The 20,111-nt window shown below is 49.2% G+C and overlaps 3 non-coding genes across 3 annotated transcripts; all 3 read right to left on the bottom strand.

Moving 5' to 3' along the window:
• Positions 1-12,392: 12,392 nt before the first annotated feature.
• Positions 12,393-12,464, bottom strand: trnaq-cug (transfer RNA glutamine (anticodon CUG)). The gene has a single exon. It is a non-coding gene; the product is annotated as a tRNA-Gln (tRNA).
• A 337-nt stretch (positions 12,465-12,801) lies between these two features.
• On the bottom strand, positions 12,802-12,888 carry trnay-gua (transfer RNA tyrosine (anticodon GUA)). Its single transcript is given in 2 exon segments — positions 12,802-12,837; positions 12,852-12,888. It is a non-coding gene; the product is annotated as a tRNA-Tyr (tRNA).
• Positions 12,889-13,519: 631 nt separating this feature from the next.
• trnal-cag (transfer RNA leucine (anticodon CAG)) lies at positions 13,520-13,601 on the bottom strand. Its single transcript has one exon. It is a non-coding gene; the product is annotated as a tRNA-Leu (tRNA).
• Between the last annotated feature and the right edge of the window lie 6,510 nt (positions 13,602-20,111).

Genomic DNA, 20,111 nt, shown 5'->3' with positions numbered 1-20,111 from the left:
TTTGGCCACCTGCTACTCCCCTATTTTGGGACATCTGGTTTCCGGGAAAGGGGTGGAGGTGGATCCAGCTAAGATCTCTGCTATTACTGCCTACCCGCCGCCAACCAACCTGAAAAGTCTCCAGAGGTTTCTGGGGTTGGTGGGCTGGTACCATAAATTCATCCCCAGGCTCGCTGACTTAGCAGCGCCCTTAAACCATCTAAAAAAGAAGGATGTGTCTTGGGAATGGAGCCCAAGTTGCCAAGAGGCCTTCAACCACCTCAAAGCCTTGCTGCAGTCACCGCCAGTCCTTGCACGACCCCATCCACACGTCAGTTTCCAGGTCCACTGTGACGCCAGCGATGTAGGCCTGGGAGCTGTCCTGATGCAGGGCGTGGAAGGCGAGGAACGGCCCATTGCTTTTGCCTCCAGAGCCCTCCATGGTGCGGAAGTCCGTTACTCCACTGCAGAAAAGGAATGCATGGCTGTTGTTTGGGCTGTTGAAAGGTGGAGACACTTTCTTGTGGGGACCACCTTTGATGTATTCACAGATCACAGCGCCCTCTCATGGGCATTCAACTGCCCCAAGACGTCGTCTCGGCTTACCCGGTGGACTCTGAGGCTGCAAGGTTTCTCCTTTAGGATCAATTACAAGAAAGGATGCTGCAACGTGGTGCCCGATGCCCTGTCCCGTGCACCCCAGTCATCAGAGGGGGAAGTATGTCTAGCTGTCCCAAAGAATTACTGGTCAGACCTCCCAGGTAATGGATCCAACTTGCCTGGAATGTGGACCCTCGGTTGACCATCCTAAGCCGGGGCGTATCCACTATCAACTTCAGCAAGGTGTGTGGTACCGAGGAATACCATCAAAGCACGGTGGCTTCAAGTACCAACTCGTAGTGCCTGGTGCCCTGGTACCACTGTTCCTGGCCTACTTCCATAACAGCCCCTTCGGTGGCCATCTGGGGAGGACAAAGACCGTCCTAAAAGTTCTGGAAGTGGCTTGGTGGCCAACGGTCCGAGGAGATGTTTGGAGCCACGTCAGTGCATGCAGTACATGTCAACAGTACAAAAGCCCTAACAGCAAGCCTGCCGGACATCTTCAGTCCCCTGAGGTCAAGGCCCCTGGGGAGATGATTGGAGTGGACTTCATGGGGCCATTTCCACTCAGCAGGGCCCGGAACTCGGTACTGATGGTAGTGGTGGACTACTTCTCAAAGTGGGTGGAGCTTTTTGCACAGAGGGATGCTAAAACCCCCAAGGTATGCCAAATCTTGAAGAACGACATTTTCACCCGATGGGGGGTTCCTAAATACATGGTGTCCGACCGTGGCCCCCACTTCACTAGTCAGTTGATGTCCCGGTTGTGTGAAGCTTGGGGAGTGTCCCATAAGCTGACCACAGCCTACCACCCCCAAACAAACATGACTGAAAGAGTCAATGGGACCTTAAAAACAATGATTGCCTCCTTTGTGGGGAACCATCATCAAGACTGGGATGGATGGTTGCCTGAGTTCCATCTCGCTCTCAACACCGCAGTCCACGAGACAACAGGCACCACTCCCGCCATGTTGGCCCTTGGTAGGAACTTGATGGGACCGCTGGAACGACTGGTACACAAAGCTCCATCACCACACACATCCGCATACCACACAATACACACACACACACAGTTGCACAATGAAGTGGAGAGACATGTTGGTGCGGCCAAAGCTCGACAAGCCAGATATTGTAATGCAGGTCGCAGAGATGTACACTTCGCTGTCGGGGATCTGGTCTGCGTTAGGGCACACCCACTATCCAAAGCTTCGGCAAAATTCTATGCCAAACTTGCTCCCAGATGGGTAGGCCCTGCTCGGGTAAAGAAGAAATTAGGTCCTGTAAACTATAAATGTGGTAGACATGAAGCCCTATTACGGCCTCGGTAAGCCGCTGGCTGGGGGGGGGTGTAATGGGCACAGAAGTCCATCAGCTGAGGTAGTGGGGTCCATAAGTGCTTCGCTACGATATACTCAGCTGTAAGAAAAACTACTGCCATGATCTGTGTACGGGGAAACAGGTACAGGACCATATATACGTGCATCATCATTGTTACCATGCATCCTCCTCATCTGCAAGAGCGACTGCAGTGAGCAGACACACCTGTAGGTGGCGCGTATTTAAGGAGGCTCTTCCAGCGCGCCGGGGTGGTTGGAGAAAGAGAAAAATTGTGACGTCACACACGCGAGGGGATGCTGAGAGCCGGCGTTTTAGCCACTGTGATGGAAAAATTTATATTTCACAGGTATAACATAGGTTACACATTGTGTGAATTACTTTAAGGCCTTTTGTAGAGCTTCAACATTTGCATCCGAGCACATCCTGCTGTCCCTTCAAAGATGGTGGCACAGCAGGAGGCTATCTGTAACCTGGGGTTAGGGACAGTGTCGGGGCAGTGTCAGAGGAGGTCATTCTTTGATCAAAGCTTTACCTTCATGGGATAAGGGGACATCAGGATGTCCCACCAAATGGCTGACCCTAGGAGGTTGTCTCGCATGGGTGTGACAAACCGTGCCAGAAGATTGGGTGTGTAGACTAACCCCCATACATGAGGGTGGCATCGGGGGAGTGACAAGAAAGTCTCTTTTCTCTTGTAATGTAATTCATTTGCATGCTATGGAGTATAAAAGTTCCCGCCAAGAGACCACTCTTGGCCAGACACCTACAGACCGCCATGCATACTGTGTGTTGTCTGACCCCTTTGTTTTGCAAAGGTAATAAAAACCACCAGAGCTATGTATTTATTCCAGGCATTCTCTATCCTACTTAGGATGATAGAAATTTTTTCCACAACAATTTGGTGTCAGAAGTGGGATTCCTTGGCTGATTGGATCTGGACCTGTGGCGGACAGCGACTGATCATCCTGGAATTAATTGTTTCCTCCAGCCTCTCTGTCATTGACATTCAGAGATTTTCAGGGCTACCCGTCCAGGACTCCAGACCATCACCACTGGAATCTCTTATCAAGAGTGGAACTACGTTTTTTTGATGGTGAGAATCCTGAAATAATTACTATATTTGAGCATTAGTTGCATGTTTATATGTAAGTGTTGTAGTGTTTCCCATATGCACATTTGGTCACTTGTCGGTAAGGATAAGATCTCTGGAACATGAGTGAATCGCGTATCAGAGTATACTGGGTATACTTTCATGCTAATAAGATCTCAGTAACAACATTGAGTGAGTTACGCATTGTATGGGCGGACAAGACCTCAATAATATTAAATATAAACCAAAAAAATTGTGAGTGAGTCGCGCACCATTGGGCGAACAAGACCTCTGTAACAACAAAGAGTGAGTTGCGCTTGTAGCTGTTTTGTGCTGATGATACCTCAGTAATAGATTAATAGATAGTAATAGATTAGACAATAGGAGTGAATCATGCACAATTGTATATTGGATATACATTAATGCGAACAAAATCTTGAAGTGATAAAGAGTGGATTACGCATTATTCATTGGATACAGCTCGGCTTTGTCGTGGATTGTGCCGAAGGAACAACACGGATTCGGGGTGACGACCTTGTCTTAAGGGAATTGTGCACAACCGAGTGACATCTGTAAATATGGGAAATCTGGTAAACAAGCAACTATAGGTAAAGAAAAAAAATGAGGAAAGCATGCATAAAAAAAACACTAATATGGGGAACTTTTGAGAACAAGAGAAAGTGAGTTAAACAAAATAGAACAAAACAAAAATAGGTGAGATTTTTGTTGGGAATAATGGTGATAAGGGAAAACATCACATTGCATTGTTTAAAAGAAAAAAATTGTCATATCCTGGTGCCCTTGCTCTGTTCCCCAGTCTCCTCCCTGTCTGTTCTGTCCAGACCCTCTGTTCCTGGCTGGAGGCGGAGCTGCTGAACGCACCTGAGGCTGATTACACTTCGGGCACTTAAGCAGACTGCTGACAGCTGGGGAGTGCCGGATTATTGAACTGCAAACGCCACGCTACGCATGCCACTGCTCTTCCTCCTTGTACCTTGTTGTTTTTGCGTTCAGCAGCGCTCGCCTCTAGCCAGCTCCTTTTGTGTTGTTCCATGGTGCTCCCTTTCGACACCATCGCTTTTCGTTACTACCTTTTGGGCCTAATAAAGCCGTAAAACTTACTCACCGGTCTCCTGCCTCCGCTTCCGGGACCCTGACCCTCCAGGAGCGTAACAGAATAATCCGGCCAAAAGAATGGATCCCGGCGACGCGGACCCGATCAAGAAGTCCCTCCGTCTCCAAGCCATGCGCCTCTCCAAACAAGAGGAACAATTCGGCGCACTCGGCGCCAGCGTGCAGAACCTGGCCGAGCGGCAAGACGCACGCATGGCCGCCCTCGAAGCCCAGATCAACGCCGTGCTCTCGGCCCTGCAAGTCCACCCGGCTCTCGCCGCACCTCCGGTCGCAGACGTCCCTCCGGATCCTTCCCCTCTGCCGGTGGTGCCCAGCCCAGCAGCCGTGTGTCCCCAGCTCTCAAAACCGGAACGATTCTCCGGGGAATCAGGTGACGTGCGCACCTTCCTGACTCAGTGCGAGTTGCATTTCGAGCTCCAAGCAGCCGCCTTCCCCACGGAACGCGCTCGGGTAGCCTTTGCCACCTCCCACCTCACGGGCAAGGCGGGCGCCTGGGCCACGGCGGAGTGGAGCCGACGCTCGGCCATCTGCTCCTCCTTCTCCTCGTTCGCAAAGGCCTTGGAGCAGGTGTTCCAACGGAATCTTCCCGGCCGCGAGGCTGCTCGGACCCTCCTGAGGCTTCGCCAAGACAAACTCAGTGTCTCGGACTACGCGATCGAGTTCCGCGCGCTCGCAGCCATGAGCGACTGGAACCCCTCAGCTCTCCTGGATGTTTTCTCCGACGGGCTCGCAGAACGCATCAGAGATCACATGATCCCCCTGGAGACGCCGGCCGATCTGGACGAGTTGATCGCTTTGGCCGTCCGCATCGAAAAGCGCCTGAACTTCCGCGAGCAGGACCGGCTCCTCCGACGCGCAGCGCCGACCTTCGTTCGGAGAATCCCCGATGAGCTCGCCCTCTACAACAGGCCGTCCACCTCCATGGGGACACCACCTATGCTGGCACCAGAGGAACCTATGCAGCTCGGCGGACATCGCCTCACGCCGGTCGCATTCGGCTACGCCTCTGTATCTACTGTGGACAACCCGACCACACCATCGCCCGCTGTCCACTCCGCCCAGACAGCCAACGCTCCCAAGCTACGGTCGCGCCCTCTCCTGGTTCGTCTGTGGGCCCTCTGACCGCGCCTCCTGCCTCGACCACGCCTGCTGCCAGCCGATTGCAGTTGCCAGGTACACTCTCCTGGTCTGATATCAGTATAGATATCAAGGCTTTTATCGACTCTGGCTCGGACGACTGCTTTCTCGATGAAGCATTTGTGGTTAGATCATCTATTCCTGTGGTGCCGCTAGCGACGGCCAAAGTTGTACGCTCATTGGATGGGCGCCACCTCGCTAGTGTCACTCATCAGACACACTCTCTGGTGCTACGCCTATCTGGCAACCACGTCGAAAACTTGATTTTTTTCATCATCCCCTCGCGCTCCGCTCCCGTGGTTTTAGGGCTTAATTGGTTGAGCAGACACAACCCTCACATTGACTGGACTAAGCCAGCCATTGCAAACTGGAGTATTTTCTGCCACACGCATTGCTTGAGGGGGGCGTGTCCCCGTCTGCCGGCCGCTCGCACCACTACACCCGAACACATTGATCTCTCCTCGGTTCTCTCCGCCTACCACGATCTCCGGGACGTGTTCAGTAAGAGCAGGGCCATGTCACTCCCCCCTCACCGTCCGTACGACTGTAGTATTAATCTTCACCCTGGTGCCACACTCCCCACCTCACGCCTGTATAACGTGTCTAAGCCTGAGAGAGAGGCACTTGAGGAGTATATCTCTTCCTCTCTCGCGTCGGGCCTCATTCGCCCCTCCTCCTCTCCCTTAGCTGCCGGCTTCTTCTTCGTCGAGAAGAAGGATAAGTCACTTCGCCCGTGCGTGGATTTCCGTGCCCTCAATAACATCACAGTAAAAAATAAATACCCACTTCCCTTGCTAGACTCCGCGTTCAACTCCCTGCACTCAGCAAAGTTTTTTACCAAGCTCGACCTCCGTAATGCTTACCACCTTGTCCGCATCCGTGAGGGGGATGAGTGGAAGACTGCTTTTAACACTCCCATGGGCCACTTTGAATACCTTGTTATGCCTTTTGGCCTCACCAATGCTCCTGCGGTTTTTCAGTGCCTCATAAACGATGTCCTTCGTTTGGCGCCGCTCTGGTGGCAGCCTGCTACAGCAGCTCTCGCTCTTCGTTGAGTTCTTTTCTTCTTTATTCTGTCTTTTTCATTCTTTTTCTAGGTTATTCTTAAAGGAACGGCTTCGTAAATGCTCAGTTCAACTGTCCACCATAGTGATAGTGTTGAGCTGGCATTTCTCATAATTTTTCGACGATGTTTTCGACCGCACGCCGAAACTCTATTGTTTACAGTAGGGACCAGCTGTTGGCGCTCCGCAACACAGCGGCGCTGCCCCCCGGGGAACCTCGAGGGGGTAAAGAGGAGAAGACGGGGAAGCCGTGCCGGAGCCCAATGCCGCGACAAGAGGAGGAGATACAGACCAGTTCTCCCGTCCATCATCATGGGGAACGTAAGATCTCTCCCCAATAAGATGGACGAACTAGCGGTGCTGACCCGGCATCAGAGGCAGTTCCGGGAGTGTAGCGTCATGTTGTTTACGGAAACGTGGCTGGATACACGGACCCCAGACACGATCGCTACACTACACGGATTCACACTACTGCGGGCGGACAGGACAAAGGAGAGCGGTAAGAGGAAAGGAGGCGGGCTGGCAGTGTTTGTGAATGATAGATGGTGTAACTCTGGGCACATCACTATTAAAGAGCAACTCTGCTGCAAAGACATTGAACTGTTAGCCGTTAGCATGAGACCGTACTATCTGCCGCGGGAATTCTCGCACGTTATCGCGATAGCGGCGTACATTCCCCCCTCTGCTAACGCCGACGCGGCCTGTGACGTCATCCACTCTGCCGTGGGCCGGCTACAGACACAACATCCGCAGGCTCTCCTTCTTCTCTCAGGTGATTTCAACCACGCTTCTCCATCCTCCACCCTGCCCACCTTCACCCAGTATGTCACCTGCTGCACTAGAGACAATAAAACACTGGACTTGTGTTATGCCAACACCAAGGAGGCATACAATTCAACAGCACTTCCTCCCCTGGGAAGATCAGACCACAACCTGGTACATCTCCAGCCTGTGTACAAACCTCTGGTACGCAGGCTGCCAGCTGTGTCCCGCACAGTGAAGAGATGGTCTGATGAAGCCGACGAGGCTCTGAAGGACTGTTTCAACACAGCAGTGTGGGAGGAACTCTGCCATCCTCATGGGGACGATATAGACAGTCTCACTGACTGCATCACAGACTACATAAACTTCTGTGTGGAAAACACTGTACCCACCAGGACTGTACGGTGTTTCTCCAACAACAAACCGTGGATTAATCCGGACATAAAGGCTCTCCTAAAGGAGAAGAAGAGGGTCTTTAAGTCAGGAAATAGGGAAGAGCTGAAGGCTGTGCAGAAGGAGCTGAGGAGGAAAATCAGGGAGGGGAAGGACTGCTACAGGAAAAAGATGGAGGAACAGCTGCAGCAGAACAACGTCAGAGGAGTCTGGAGAGGCCTGAAAACCATCTCTGGCCACAAGGGGCCCGACTCCCAGGCTGCTGGGGACCAGGTGAAGGCTAACGATCTGAATCTATTTTTCAACAGGTTTGATCAACCATCTGCCCATCCCCCGGCCCAGCACCTCCTGCCGAAACTTCTGTCGAAACTCCCCCCATCGACACCTCGAGTGGACAGCCCTACCCCCACCTCCCCCTCCTGCACACAGCCATCCCCCACCACTTCTCACCTAATCAGCTCAACCTCCTCACTAACCTCCCCCCGCACACAGCCCCCCTGCTCCAACCTGACCCTCACAACATCCCAGGTGAGAAACCAGCTCCGGAAAACCAAGGCGAGGAAGGCGGCGGGACCAGACGGCATCAGCTCCAGGCTCCTGAAGTCCTGCGCGGACGAGCTGTGCGGGATTGTTGAGCACATCTTCAACCTGAGCCTGAAGCTGGGGAGGGTGCCACAGCTGTGGAAGACATCCTGCGTGGTTCCTGTCCCCAAGACGCCGCACCCCAAGGACCTCAGCAGCTACAGGCCGGTGGCACTTACATCACACCTGATGAAGACCTTGGAGCGGCTGATCCTTAACCATCTCCGCCCCCTGGTGGGTCCTTCGATGGACCCGCTCCAGTTCGCCTATCAACCTGGCACTGGGGTGGACGACGCTGTCATCTTCCTCCAGCACAGAGCGCTCTCTCACCTGGAGAAACCTGGGAGCACGGTGAGAATCATGTTCTTTGATTTTTCCAGTGCGTTCAACACCATCCAGCCAGCACTTCTGAGGGACAAGCTGGAGAACACAGGGGTGGACCTGCACCTCACATCGTGGATACTGGATTACCTCACCAACCGTCCACAGTATGTGAGGACACGGGACTGTGTGTCCGACACAGTTGTCTGCAGTACGGGGGCTCCGCAGGGAACGGTCCTGGCTCCGTTCTTTTTCACCCTCTACACAGCAGACTTCTCCTACAACACACCAACCTGCCACCTGCAGAAGTTCTCTGACGACTCTGCAATTGTTGGCCTCATCACAGATGGGGACGACTTGGAGTACAGAGGACTGACACAGGACTTTGTGGACTGGTGCCAGCGGAACTGCCTCCAGATCAACACGGGGAAAACCAGAGAGCTGGTGGTGGATTTCCGCAGGCGCATCCACTCTCCTCCAACACCAGTGAACATTCAGGGAATGGACATTGAGATGGTGACATCTTACAAGTACCTGGGTGTTCATCTCAACAATAGACTGGACTGGACTCATCACACAGAAGCACTTTACAGGAAGGGCATGAGCAGACTCTATCTGCTCAGGAGACTGAGGTCTTTTGGAGTGCAAGGGGCACTCCTCAAGACGTTCTATGACTCTGTTGTGGCTTCAGCCATTTTCCAGGGAGTGGTCTGCTGGGGCAGCAGCATTTCGGCTGCGGATAGGAAGAGACTGGATAAGATCATCAGGAAGGCCAGCTCTGCACTGGGTTGCCCCCTTGACCCAGTGGAGGTGGTGGGAGAGAGGAGGATGTTGGCTAAGCTATCATCCATGTTGGAGAACAACTCCCACCCCCTGCAGGACACCTTGACAGCACTTGAAAGCTCCTTCAGCGATAGACTGCTTCACCCCAAGTGTGTGAAGGAGCGATATCGCAGGTCTTTTCTTCCTGCAGCTGTCAGGCTGTACAACCAGCACTGCTCCCAATAGACTTCTACACTGCTATGTACATCTGTGTAATACTTTGCTTTTTACATTCAGTATAGTTACTCCAGACCCCATTCACTGTGCAATATCTGATCAACCTCCATGTGCAATATTAAGGCTCTAAATGCAATATATTAAGTTCTATGTGAAGTATTTCTATAATGCCTCATATTAACTCACTAGCAAGATCTCAGTGTATAGACTGGTCATATATATCATCTCGTCTCATATTATCTACATACTGTATTGTATATAACTCTGGGAAAAACTGTTGATTTTTGTTAATACTTGAGTCGTTTATATTGTTTATTTTTATATATTGTGTATTTTGTACTGCTTAACTGATTCTGTACTCTTGCTGCTGTGCAATACAAATTTCCCCACTGAGGGACGAATAAAGGCATATCTTAATCTTAATCTTAATCTTAATCTTATGCTGGGTCGATTCGTGTTTGTCTATCTCGATGACATTTTGATTTTTTCTGCCACTCTCGAGGAGCATGTCCAGCAGGTGCGGCTGGTCTTACGGAGGCTCCTTGACAATAAGCTTTTTGTTAAGGCAGAGAAATGCTCTTTCCATTCGTCGTCGGTTTCTTTTCTCGGGTTTGTGGTGGAGAAGGGGCAACTCCGAGCCGACCCTGCCAAGATCCAGGCTGTGGTCAAGTGGCCCCCTCCTACATCAAGGAAGGACCTTCAAAGGTTTCTGGGCTTTGCTAATTTCTACCGCCGCTTCATTCAGAATTTCAGTCGGGTCGCAGAACCTTTGAATGGGCTCACATCGACTAAGATTCCTTTTGTGTGGACACCAGACGCTAATTCCGCCTTCGAGAGTCTCAAATTGTGCTTCACCTCGGCACCTGTTCTGGTCCACCCTGACCCTCTCTCTCAATTCTTTGTCGAGGTGGACGCGTCCGACACCGGCGTGGGGGCAGTCCTCTCCCAGCGCCCCACCGCCGATCAAAAGCTGCACCCCTGTGCCTTCTTCTCTCGCCGCCTGACCCCGGCGGAACGCAATTACGACATTGGCAACAGGGAATTACTGGCCGTCGTCTTGGCCCTACAGGAGTGGAGGCACTGGCTGGAGGGTTCGGCGGTCCCCTTTGTCGTTCTTACGGACCACAAGAACTTGGCTTACCTCCGCTCTGCTCACAGACTGAACCCGCGGCAGGCACGCTGGGCCCTCTTCCTCACCCGTTTTGACTTTACCCTGACCTTCCGCCCCGGTTCCCGGAATGGCAAGCCTGATGCCCTGTCAAGGATGTTCTCCCCTCCCTCGCACACACCTCATCAGGAGACCATCCTCCCACCATCCCGCATCCTGGGGGGCCTTCAGTGGGACGTGGAGAAGCGTTGGCAGAGAAGGTCCAGTCTAACAACTATTTTGGTTCCTTTGCTGGAGTACGTCAAAGTGACACAGTCTCTCAGAGTGCAGCCATAACGTTCGATTCCCGGTCAGGAAACTGACATTTGGACAGGTTTTGAGTGGAGAATTTGGGTTGGTCCTCGGTCGAACGGTTAGGGTCATCTTTAAGCGCTATCTGCGAACTGCTGTCATCCTGAAGCGACTGACGACAGAAATACGAATAAAACACATCAATAAATTATAGACTTGAGATTAATTGTCATACTCCCTGTTGGTCTACCATTTTAAGCGCGTCTTAGAACGGCACAGCTGCAAAAAGCCCCCTTCTCTTCCTGCCTAGTTGTTTTGACATATTTCAGATTGTGCAGATGCGGCATAGGCCGGCCAATCAGAAGTTGCCACCGCCCTGGACTGTGGCAGATGTTGTCCAGTTGGAGAAGGACCACCAAATCCTCCTGCAGGTGGATGCCGCTGGTCCTGGCTAGCTTGCAAACCTTTTCAATGAACCTGACTCTAAAATTAAAGTGTTGCTAACAGATGAATAGGAAGCAACTGGGAGCAGCAATCAGCACCTCCAAGTCAGAGTTTTTGGTTCTTGCTTTTTCAGTTAGTGCCAAAAGTGGGGGAAGGGTGAAGCTATGTCTGTGCCAAGTCCTGTCGTCATCGCCGATGTGGCCTCAGTAATGTGGGTGACGAGTCTGCCTACAGGTGGGAGGTTGACCATCTGGCGACTCTATCTCCAGTCAAAACCTATCCAAATCTCAATTCTTTGACCGGGAATTGAACCAATGCCGCGGCGGTGAGAGCTGCGAATCCTAGCCACTAGACCACCAGGGACTGCTTTATGGGAGCACTCTGAAAGGCAGAGACTGTGTCGCTTTGACGTAGTCCAGCAAAGGAACCAAAATAGTTCCGAGACTGGACCTTCTCTGCCAACGCTGCAACAGCAGGGGAATTAGCTCAAATGGTAGAGCGCTCGCTTAGCATGTGAGAAGTAGCAGAATTGATACCTGCATTCTCATGGGAATCCTTTTCCGTTTTTTGTCGAAGAGATGTTGGGATCAGAATTGAGTCCAGGATCTATCCATCAGCGTCAGACAAATACCCCAAACCTAATCCTGGCCATGTTCTCTAGACTTGTCCTTGTTGAGATGAAGAAGCCCTGGTCCCGAAATTTCCACCTCCAAGATGGACTGAGGTCTTAAACAGCCCACATGGACAAGCCAAATATCTTGTTCATGGTCAGACAAGACAAAGGTTGAGCCAGTCACCTGAACATGAAATTGGATTCAAGTCCCTGTTCAGGTGACCAGGTCTGAAGTCCACTTGCAAACGCCTCCTTTTTGCCCTCAAACTACGAGGGCAACAGGATAATCCCTTGGTACTCTACGGAAACTACATGAGGAGACTGGCTTTTAACTGGAACTGGAAAGACTTGTGGCCCCGCACACAAACCAAGTATCTTCTGATCAGCTGATCCTTGACATCAGCTGTCACAGACATTGGCGTCGTTTGGGGACCTCATCCTGATCCACAGTTACCACTGATTTGTAGAGTAAGTCAATAAGTCATCATACTCTTACAGGAAGACTCAGTCCAAACACTCAATTGCTGCAGGGCAAGTAGGTTCCAACAAGACTTGAACTTGGACCACTGGATTCAGAGTCCAGAGTGCTAACCATTACACCATGGAACCCTTTGTTTTGAATGTGACTGGCACCTTCTGGCGTAACAATGGAGGCTTTGCAAACCAGGACAACAACTTTACTCTCTGATGAGCGCAAAGTATTTTCGGGTACAATCCAGGGGTCTTGTGCTCTCACGGAAATGGCTGTCCTTTTCCAACAGAAGTTGAGATGAAACGTATTCAAATAGACACTCAAATGATCACTCAATCAGAATTACTCCGTTTGCCAATTTCAGACTGCGTGACAAAGACTCAAGTCCAACTCCATTGACAGGGAAGCGGAGGGCCTTCAGACAAGAAGGTATTGCCATTCTTTCCTGGCAGACATAACATAAGAAACAGCTTGTCCTTCGAGCCGGACTTGAACCAGCGACCTAAGGATGCCAGCTTGAACCACTACAGTCCTCCGCTCTTCCAAATGAGCTATCGAAGGTCTCGTTGTTTTGAGGCAAATGAGTACAGCCAAGCGTTTGACAGCGTCTTCACTGTGTACTGCTTTCCTTTCCTGAGACGCCGGATGGTGGTCCAGAATCTCTTCGAAGCCGTCCGGAAGTCCTTCTCCATGGCTTCTCCAAACTCCTCCCATGTCAGAGTTTTTGCCTCAGCGAATGCCAAAGCCGCGGACCGCTTGGTCTGTCGGTTCCTGTCAGCTGAAGTCCCATGAGCCAAAAAGGCCCAATAGAACTCCTTCAGCTTGACGGCATCCCTCACCAACGGTATCCACCAACGGGTTCTAGGATTACCGCCACGACAGGCCCTGACCACCTTAGGGCCACTGCCGCCTCGACAATGGAGGCACAGAACATCCCTGCCTCCCTCTGGATCTTGCAGGTCACTGGGAAGATATTCGGCTCGAAGGACCATTTGGTCCCGAACATGAAACTTTTGATCTGAGTGTCCCGGATTCAAGTCCCTGTTCAGGTGACCAGGTCTGAGGTCCTCTTGCAAACGCCTCCTTTCGCCCTCAAAATACAAGGGCAACAGGACAATACCTTGGTACTTTATGGAAACTACATGAGGAGCCGGGCTTTTAACTGGAACTGGAAAGACTTGCGGCCCCGCACTGTCAGAAGTGGGATTTGAACCCACGCCTCATTAGAGACTGCAACCTGAATGCAGCGCCTTCGACCACTCGGCCATCCTGACCCTTGTGATGGGAATATTTACAGTTTACATGTAAAGATTAGGTCATAGACATGTATAGCTTAGTTTTAGATTTACACATAGCCATCTGAAGTATCGTGAACCTGGTATCTGAGTGTATCCCGCGGTCCTTTCAAGCGCTGTGGGCCCAGCAGGAGGCTATCTGTAACCTGAGGGTAGCAAACAATGGCTCAGGAAGCCACACCCGGATCAAAGCTTCCCTTTACGGGACAGAAGACATCAAGGGGGTCTCATCATATTGTTGATCTCTCAGTCAGGAAGCTATCTTGCCGGGGTGAGACAAACCATGCTGTGATGACGATGTAAATTAACCCCCATATGGCACCGGGGGAGTGACAAGAACGTCTCCTTTCCTTTGATATGTAATTCATTTGCATGCCATGGTGTATAAAGATCTACAGTCAGGAAGCCTTCTTTGTCAGACACCTACAGACTGCCACGCATGATGTATGTTTCTGTCTGACCTCTTTTGCAAAAGAAATAAACTGCGCAACTCTGTCTTTATTTCAGGCATTCTCTTTTAGTAAGATGGAATTTTTTTCCACAACAATTTGGTGTCAGAAGTGGGATTCCTTGGCTGATTGGATCTGGACCTGTGGCGGACAGCGACTGATCATCCTGGAAGTAAATTCTTTTTCCAGCCTCTACCTCATTGACTAAGAGAAGGGAGGGCTGAACGTCCAGGACCCAGACCATCTCCACTGGAATCTCTTATAAGAGTGGAACTCCGTCTTTTTCACGGTGAGAATCCTGAAATAAATACTATATTCTGACATAATTTAACAATACACACACCTTAATATTTCCCATATATATATTTGGTCACGTGTCACTGCAGGGCTGGCTGGTTGGGAAAAGGCTCAACACCGCTGCAGTGGCATATATCAGCAGGTAGAAGCTGAAATTAATGAGCAAAATTTGTCGATGGGTATGTTGAATCTGAAACCAGTTTTCAGAATTCAGCCATGCTCATAGACATACCTGCCATTCAATTTCAGGGTTGAGTACCGCTGTTAGGCAGGTAGAAGCTGAAATTAATGTTCAAAACTTGTCGATGGGTATGTCAAGGCTGAAACCAGTTTTCAGATTTTGGCCATGCTCATAGACATACCTGACATTGAATTTCAGGGTTGAGTACCGCCAAGGGCAGGTAGAAGCTGAAATTAATGCTCAAAATTTGTCGATGGGTATGTCGAAGCTGAAACCAGTTTTCAGATTTCGGCCATGCTCATAGACATACCTGACATTGAATTTCAGGGTTGAGTACCGCCAAAGGGCAGGTAGAAGCTGAAATTAATGCGCAAAATTTGTCGATGGGTATGTTGAGGCTGAAACCAGCTTTCAGAATTCAGCCATGCTCATAGACATACCTGCCATTCAATTTCAGGGTTGAGTACCGCCAATGGGTAGGTAGAAGCTGACGTTAATTTACGTATATTGACCTTCAGGATTGAGTACCACCAATGGGTAGGTAGAAGCTGACGTTAATTTATATTGACCTTCAGGATTGAGTACCACCTTAAGCTTTCCAATTGTAGCAGGAAACAATTCGGATTCGGGGCGACGGCCTCGTCTAAAAGTAACTGTGCACAGGTAGTGACACTTGTAGATATGGGAAATCAGTCAAATAAACAAAAATTCGAGGACATTGTAGATGTTACAAGCCCGATCATTACATGCATGAAAATTAAATATGGGGAAAAAGCTTTACGGCCAGTAGATGTATGGATAACCGAGTTTGGATTCCCGGAAAAGGGATCTCTCAGTCTGAACAAGTTGATTGTGCTTGAGGAAAAAATAAACCTTTATATAAGGTCAAAAAAGGTAAAAACAAAGGTGTCAAAGAAAGACTATGATGATATTGAAAATCATTTTACTGCATTGGCTTTGTGGAAGGAAGAAGCAGAGATTAGGGAAAGAAAACAGAATAAAAATATCACCACAAACAAAGCTGATACTCACACTTTTACTCCAACCATGCCTGAAAACACCAACAATCACACCCAAACACCCACATCTACTTCTTTCACAGAAGTAGATAACTCATCTCAAATGAGGGTCTCTCACAATTACATGAATAGAACAGACAAAACTTCTCAGAATGCGGCTTCTTCTCTGTATCCTACAGTGCCTCAGTGTCTCAGAGTGGACCAGGACCTCGATCGCGCACCTCCCCCACCACCTTATCCTGCTATCCCAGTGTCAACACATGCTGCTCCACCAACTTCGACTCATGCTATGACAATGCCAACCAATGTTGCACCATCTCCATCACCTGTAGCTTGGACACCACCTGCTGCTCCAACATCAACTGCTGACACGTCATCAAATCCTTCCACCATATCTTCTCCATATGAACTACCGAACTCCCAGTGGTCAGCTTCCATAAGGGCAATTTCCCCTGTGGCTGATCACACACGCTCCAGACTGGCTGGTCAGCAATACATGGTTCAACAAATGCCGATGGTTGAAGTGGCAGGAGTCACTGGAATTCAATTGGTCTTTAGACCGTGGTCAGAAGATGATATCAAACAAGCTATGACTCATCTACCAAACCCAAGGAACTCCGGGAAAAGGTTTGCCACTGAACTTCTCACATTCTCTGTCAGGAATTTAGTCCAACTCTGTTCGAATTGAAACGTCTTTTGGCCCTAAAGATGGGTGCAGGGGAGTGGTCAAAAATATCTGAGAGATACCCTGTGATTGACATTCGCAGAGGTCACCACGACTGGAACAATCCAGAAAATAGGGCGTACAGGGAGGCCGTAACAGCCCTGTGTGACATGTTTTGTCGCGTTTTTCCACTTCGCATGGATACGACCAAGATAAGTGCCTGCAAACAGAGAGAGGATGAAACTGTTCAAGATTATTATGCCAGACTTGTTGAAGTTTTTAACACTCATAGTGGCCTTCACCGTCCCACTACCTTGGGAGATGACATTTCCACTTGGGAATCCTTTTTGAAACATAGCTTCCTCAATGGATTACAACCAGAAATTTCCACAGAAACAAAAAGAAGTTGTGTTTCTTACAACGATGCACGCCTTGAGGAGATACGCCGTCATGCTCTACATGTTGAAGATAACCTTAAGGAACAAACAAAGCGGAAGAAGGACAAAGTTGGGAAAGAGCTGCACATGGCTGCCATTACGATGTACCAATCTATCAACAGAGATGCGCCATTGGAAGAAAGATCACAAAACCAGAGACAATCATCTACAAGAAGAAGGAATCATCTGGTTCCTCAAAGAAAACCTCAGCAGTTTCGTGACATATGCTACAGATGTAACAAAAGAGGACATTGGGCCAAGGAATGCATGGAAAACCTAACAGAAGATGCAGACTGAGGCAGGGAGGAGGGGCGTGACGGGTTGCTGTCTACTCTGACTCATCTGACACCTGAGGATGACATGAAGACTGACGGTACCACACACTTGTCCACATACACACATGATGACACACTGTCATCTTCTTCTCTTTCTTCTTCTCCTTCTTCTTATATCCCTTCTCTTGAAATAGTTACACCCCCTCTGGTGGGTACATATGTACAGTATGATACACCCCCCTTTCAGAAAATGCCAAAATATAATTTAGAGGTAGACGGAAAAGTTATTTCTTTTCTCGTCGACTCCGGTGCAACACACTCTGTCATAAAGAACAACGAGTTCATAACCTCTCCAAAGTTGAGTAGCAATTATGTTAACTCTATTGGCGCATCAGGGGAAGTAGTCCGAGAGCGATTCACCATTCCGCTCATTTGTGTAAAAGACGAATTACCAAAATTCAAGCATGCCTTCCTACTCTCTACCTGCTGTCCAGTTAACTTGTTGGGACGTGACCTAATGTGTCGACTAAAAATTGGCCTTATTTCAAATGCAGATGGAGTTAAAGTTGTCAGAACTAACACTGAACCTGATGCTCACACATTAGTGAAACAAACAGCCAATCAGTTATATGCATACCAATGGAAGTTGCAAACTGGTGACATAATTGCACAACTAATGGAGGAGGTTAAGGATCTATTTTCTTTCTCTCACATGCACACAAACACACAATTCATGCCGACTGATGCATTACACTGCACGTCACACATTTCTATGGGTACTGATATCTCATATGAACAACAGTGGTATAAAGAAAGAAATTGGGTTGAATGTCTGACACTTTCAGATATTTTCTGGTCTGGGCATAAAAGTGCTGCCCTAGTGCTCCTTGATTCTACTCAAGTACCATTCTTTGACGTCAAAGATTCCATTCCTCATGTGCCTCTTTCTAAAAGAGACACTGACGAATGGAAAAATGTGGGCCCCTTTGTACATGCATGCTATATTGCGTCCGATTGGGAATGCACAAATAATTCGTCCATATATTACAGTCCTAAATTGGATTCATTCAAAAAAGTGTTTTCGGCCAAAATACACTCAGAAAGGACTGTCCAGCTGGTTTCTTGTGTTGTCTCGTCTTGTTTTTTGTCTGAGTCTGAAGCTGCAGCCATCCCTGCTCTACTGGAGGTTCCCAAAACACTATGGGCACAAGATAAACATGATGTTGGTCTGATAAGGAATACTGAACCTGTAGTAATACAACTAAAATCTACATACAGACCCTGCCAACAACAATACCCCTTAAAGCAAGAGGCCATCGAAGGAATAACCCCAGTGTTTGAATCCTTGAGAAAAGCAGGTGTCATTATTCCATGTAGCGACTCACCTGTTCGTACGCCCATCTTTCCTGTCAAGAAAATCCGTGACAAAGGCCAACCTACCGAGTGGCGATTTGTTCAGGACCTCCAGGCAGTTAATGCTGCTGTCCAGCCTCGTGCCCCTAATGTCCCCAATCCATACACTATCCTTTCCCAAGTTCCCTCAAATGCACAGTGGTTTTCGGTGGTGGATTTAGCGAACGCATTCTTTAGTGTCCCCGTCCATCCCGATAGCCAGTTCTGGTTTGCCTTTAACTTTCAAGAGAAAAGTTATACTTTCACACGGTTGTGTCAGGGCTATTGTGAGTCACCTACCATCTTCAACGAAGCACTCAGAAAGAGCTTGGAATCTTTATGTTTGACCGCTGGCACAGCATTGTTACAATATGTGGATGATCTTATGATTTGTGCCCCGACATCTGAACAGTGTGAAAGAGATACAATCATATTGTTGAAACATCTTGCTGCAGAAGGACACAAAGCTAGCCTGGCGAAATTACAGTTTGTCAAACAGGAAGTCACATTTCTGGGACATATTATCACCCACGAAGGAAAATCATTGTCCCCTAAACGTGCTGAAGCAATCCAAAACATTCCGAAACCGCTGACAAAGAAACAACTGCTGTCTTTCTTGGGAATGTGCTCTTACTGCCGGACTTTCATCCCTAATTATGCTATCTTGGAAGCTCCATTGAGTTCCATTATTCATGGAAAAAATCTGCAAGCACATGGCAAGGTCACATGGACTTCAGATGCAGAACAGGCGTTTGTTGACTTGAAGCTTGCATTGCAATCCACACCCACCTTGGGTCTTCCTGATCCGTCTCGACCTTTTACCCAAGTTGTTGATGAACGCAATAGCTGTATGACTTCTGTGTTATTACAAAATCATGGCGGACGATTGAGACCGGTTGCCTACTTCTCTTCCAAACTTGACCCTGTCGCTGCAGGTCTTCCACGTTGCTTGCGTGCTGTTGCGGCTGCAGAAAAGGCAGTTATGTCATCACGAGACATTGTGGGTTATTCTGACCTTGTTCTCTTGGTCCCACACGCTGTCTCTCTCATACTTCTTGAAAAAAAGACATCTCATCTTTCCACTGCTAGGTGGTTGCGTTACAATACAGTTCTGCTTGACATGCCTAACATCACTGTCAAACGCTGCAATGTCTTGAACCCTGCCACACTGTTACCTGTTAGCGGTGATGGCGAGCAACATAACTGTGTGTCTGTATTGACTGAGGTTTGTACACCCCGTCCTGACCTCTCTGAGACCCCTCTTCCAAATCATGATCTTGTATTGTTTGTTGATGGTTCAGCGTCTCGTGAACCGGTCACCGGTCGTAACAAAGTGGGTTTCGCTGTTGTATCAAATCATGAAACATTAACCTCTGGGTCACTACCACCCCATTACTCAGCTCAAACGGCAGAATTGGTTGCCCTCACAGAAGCATGCAAATTGGCGGAAAACAAAACAGTCACAATCTACACGGATTCCAGATATGCTTTTGGGGTTGTACATGATTTTGGTGCCCTTTGGAAACACCGCAAATTTCTCAAATCTGACGGAAAACCCATTCTGAATCATGACAAGGTGGCAGCTTTACTAGACGCGATCCTTTTACCTGATTCTATTGCTGTATGTAAATGTGTCGCTCACACCAGGGCTTCTGATCCTGTCTCCCTTGGAAATGCGCGAGCGGATGCCTCTGCTCGTGCCGCCGCCGCCCAAGCTGTGACGCATTCCCACATGTTGCTCTCCAAAGTAGACGACCTTCCTCATTCACTTATTA

Source organism: Doryrhamphus excisus, chromosome 2 (assembly GCF_030265055.1).
Source record: "Doryrhamphus excisus isolate RoL2022-K1 chromosome 2, RoL_Dexc_1.0, whole genome shotgun sequence".
Lineage (NCBI taxonomy): Eukaryota > Metazoa > Chordata > Actinopteri > Syngnathiformes > Syngnathidae > Doryrhamphus > Doryrhamphus excisus.
The sequence above is the reverse complement of the archived record's forward strand: the minus strand, read 5'-3'. Positions and strand labels throughout refer to the sequence as shown.